Source organism: Chenopodium quinoa, unplaced genomic scaffold (assembly GCF_001683475.1).
Source record: "Chenopodium quinoa cultivar QQ74 unplaced genomic scaffold, ASM168347v1, whole genome shotgun sequence".
Taxonomy (NCBI): Eukaryota; Viridiplantae; Streptophyta; class Magnoliopsida; order Caryophyllales; family Amaranthaceae; genus Chenopodium; species Chenopodium quinoa.
This window is the reverse complement of record NW_018743946.1, coordinates 2,194,556-2,198,599: the sequence shown is the minus strand read 5'-3', so window position 1 is coordinate 2,198,599 and position 4,044 is coordinate 2,194,556. Positions and strand designations below refer to the sequence as shown.

General features: G+C 35.3%; 1 long non-coding RNA gene across 4 annotated transcripts; it reads right to left on the bottom strand.

Annotated features, from left to right (window-relative positions):
* Window positions 1–234: 234 nt before the first annotated feature.
* On the bottom strand, window positions 235–3,815 carry LOC110688981. 4 transcript variants are annotated; one of them, XR_002504749.1, is made up of 7 exons: window positions 3,647–3,815; window positions 2,781–3,017; window positions 2,566–2,702; window positions 2,397–2,449; window positions 1,587–1,752; window positions 1,166–1,362; window positions 235–533 (listed from the first exon to the last, which is right to left on the bottom strand). It is a non-coding gene; the product is annotated as an uncharacterized LOC110688981 (long non-coding RNA). The 4 variants fall into 4 exon arrangements; XR_002504750.1 differs by having other exon boundaries at window positions 236–533; window positions 2,781–2,944; window positions 3,647–3,814; XR_002504751.1 differs by having other exon boundaries at window positions 235–546; window positions 2,781–3,812.
* Between the last annotated feature and the right edge of the window lie 229 nt (window positions 3,816–4,044).

Sequence of the window (4,044 nt, the reverse complement as noted above, 5' to 3'; positions counted from 1 at the left end):
GTAACGGACAGTTGACTGCCCGTTATGAATAACCCGTTATTTGTAACGGACAGTTTGACTGCCCGTTACGAATAAACCGTTATTTATAACGGATAGTTTGACTGCCCATTACGAATAACCCGTTATTTGTAACGGGCAATCAAAATGTCCGTTACTAATACAATTGAACCCAAATTAAAAAAAAATGCAGCAGGTGATACCTGCTACACTGCTAACCTGATAACCTTTTATGATGCCAAATTTTAATTACTATTATCAATATTCAATATTAATAAATGTAAAATTTAATTAATTATAAAATCAAAGATACAACTTTACAACAACTCCCTAACATGAGTCAAAAGCTACTACATAAATAATAGTCCTTAATACAACAATGAAAGTTTATAACTATATAGAGTGAATAGTTAATTTGTATGCAAGGCTCGACCAACTAACAGAAGATAAATGCACCCTTTGCATGAACAGCATTAACCACTTTCTTCCATGCTTTGACTTTCTCATTAGTGTAAATTCCTGGGCAATGGGGAAATCTGCAGCATAATTCTGTTTTTGTTAGACACACGGCAGTAATATGTTTGATAGGAAGACCATAATATGAACACAGATAGTGAGCTAAAATTAGAAGAATGTTACTAGCTAACTGTAAAAACATAGGATGGGAACCCGAAAACCAATTTGGTTTTTCCAGTCTGGGTTTGTTAGCTGATAATTTCTCAAGTAGCAGAGATGATATAAGAGACAATGCTGCCATATGCCTTAGAGCTAGGGACAAAACTAAGAAAGGGGTGGAGTATGCCTAGCTACTAATCCCCACCTCCCCGTCTCAGCATCATGGCCCATCTATTTTATAAGATGGCACGAGATTAACCATGTACATTTCAATTTCAAAATCCAAAAAGCCAGAAAACAGCAAAATGCTTCTTTTTTCATCCACTCTCATTCATATATTCATAACCATACATAATGGGGTTACTCAAATTGCTACAATATCTTACATTTTGAGCTCAATTAGTTGAAATATAAGTGGGAAATTTACTGTACAAGAAATAAATTCAATCATTAAAGCAAAAATACAGAAATGAGCATTGAAATTCATTTTTATAGCACAAGAACTTCCTGGTACAAAATTCAGCAACACGAGTCACAATGTAGCAAAAGTTACCTGGGTCTTGGACTCCAACATTGGTGATACGGAAGGAGTGGACGGCCCACTTCAAGTAGCTACCGTGCTCAGGCTTCCCGAGTGGCAAACCTTCTCTCAAAGCAACCTCGTCAATTTGGACAAAATTGATACAAGCCTTCTCAAGATCCTCAACCTCATCCTTGATGGCCAAAGCAATTTGGTAGCAAGTCTCGTGCCTGAATACACAATAACACAAATAAACATATGAGAAATTGAGCCACAATCAAAACAATCTATTTGGAGTAGAGTTTTATTATAATCCCAGTTTCTGAGGATCAAATATGATATTCACAACCAAAGGAATTGTCACAAAACTATATAAAAAGTAAGTGTTAATAAAAAATAAAAAATAAATAAGAAAAACTTATGGAAAGCAAAATGTAGTAGCATAAGGGTTTACCTCATCCTTCTGACCAGACAATGCCTTGGCCAAAGCGTTAACTTCAACAACTTTCTGTGCAGCAAATGCAAGCCATGACTTGATTTCATCATCAAGCTTTAAGTCTCGTTAACAAGATCAACAGTAGTGTGAAGAAGTGAGCAGGAAGTGGAGACCACAAGCTTGTCTGCAAGCAAAGAACAACTAAGTTAGCCAAACGTCTTTATTAGACAACATAAATTTATTTGTTTGAGATACAAGTTAAGTCACCCTTAGTAGGCTTGGACAACATTAAGTAGGAGACTGGTCCAACAAGAATTGGGACAACGTCTACTCCAAGGTGTAGGACAAACGATAAGATAAGTTACTTCGATAATCATGATATATTTATAAAAAAAATAAAAAGGGATTGTACTGGATTGACTACTTGTGAAAATTTATTTGTGAAATTACTGTTCTAGGCACATTCAGTAATTTCTCCAATTTAAATTCGAAAAGAGAAATTATTGTTATGGGATCCTATGCTTTCAACAATTATGTCAAAATTTAAACAGAAGCTTATCAACTAGATACTCTGCATATCTTTCCACTCATTATAGCTGGAAAGTAAGTGAACTTGACTTGAGATTTAAATGAGCTAGGCCAATCACTGCATAGCTTGGCTCAAATAAGATCATGAACAGACTTGCATTTCTAGATTAAGGATTTCTAGTTATAAACCGCAGTTAATATCACGAAACAGCAAAAATATATGAGTTGGTAAACCAAGATAGGCTATCATTAGCTCTAGCTCTACTTTTATCAACTCTAGTTGAGAATATATGCACATACCTAGCTGCTTCATAGCCAAAAATGCAAGGAAACAATTGTGTAGCAGTACTGCCCTGCAGAATATAGAGAATATTTGGAGTTTTCAGCTCTAGAAAAACATAGTTTAGAAACCTCAAGGGATACAAACTAGTATGGAATGAAAATAGAATGGTAGGTGAATAAGATATACCTTAGCTTCCCAAAAGTAAAAGTCAGTAAGACAAAGTGTAGTGTACTTGATTTTAACTCTGACTTCCAAGGTCTATGGTGGAGCAACCTCTACTTGCTCTATCACCAACGGCTTCCTGGCCTCCCATGCTACAACAGCTATACAACAAACCAATAATAAATCAACAAAGTGAAGATGAGATTTTGTAGTTAACACGACGAGGCTGAGATTCATACCTTTGCAGGGTATCACAAGGCCAACAGTACTAGACATTGGCAGTGTTCAAATCAATCAGATGAGGTCTCACTTCGAAATTACTTTCCAGGCACATTCAGTATTAACCTTGAATTCAGACGATTTTAACAAGCCCATGGCCCGGGTAGGATCCTTGGCAGCCCCTCTCGTATGTAATAAATTGAGTACTTTGAAATTAGTAAGAAAGCCAACATTGTAGAGGTTGCATAAAACAAAACCTAACATGAAGAGGCCATTGTAGTATATAAAAATTTCTGAGCGCATGTAACTTATCAGGTAGAAAACATCAACTAAAAATCACCAACATTCACCAATTGCAGATTAAAACACCAAAGAATGAAGAAATGAAAGAACCTTGCACACAGAATAAAAAAGCAATACCCAAATTCTCACTTCAACAACAGATTAACAGAGATTATACCAACCCATAAATTACCAATAAAAATGAACAAATTGGGGATAAATTGATCGATTTCGCTAAAGAACTCGAAGAACCCTAGAATTAATCAACATGCCATATCAGGTTTCTTAATTCTCTCTATAAACAAAAAAATTACAAAAAAATTCGGCAATCAGGTATTAATCAACAAAGATGAACTAAATTCATTACTGATTGCATGTATTACTTGTTTCAATTGAAGAACATATTTTTTTTTAGATTTATTATTCGTTTATACATACAAAGGATAATCGAACCATATAAATGCCAAAAATGAATCAAATACAAATTGCATGTAGAAAAAAATAAAGCAAATTAGAATTCACAAGAACAAATTCAATAACTTAAACAATTAGATGCCCAGAAATCAATTCAAGAAGAGGAAAAAACAATTAAAGGACTTCTTACCTCACGATCTAAAATGCCCAAAAATCAATTCAAGAAGAGGAGAAAAGGCTTGAGTTTGAAATGAAAGAAAGAGGTGAATGACGGGGAGGAGATCGAGGAGAGGAGAGGAGAGAGAGAGGGATTAAGGGACTGATGAGAGAAAAAGAGGTGAATGACGGCTTTAGGTGAAACCCTAAAAAGCTCTCATCAGTTGGGCCAAGTTTGGGCATTTGTATCGGGCACAATACGCCTGTTACGTGTAATATTGTATTCGTAACGGGCAAAATAGTGTCCGTTACGAATACTTATTTATTCGTAACGGACACTCTAATTTGTCCGTTACGAATACATACGTATTCGTAACGGACACTATTTTGCCCGTTACGAATAAATAAGTATTCGTAACGGACAGTATTTTG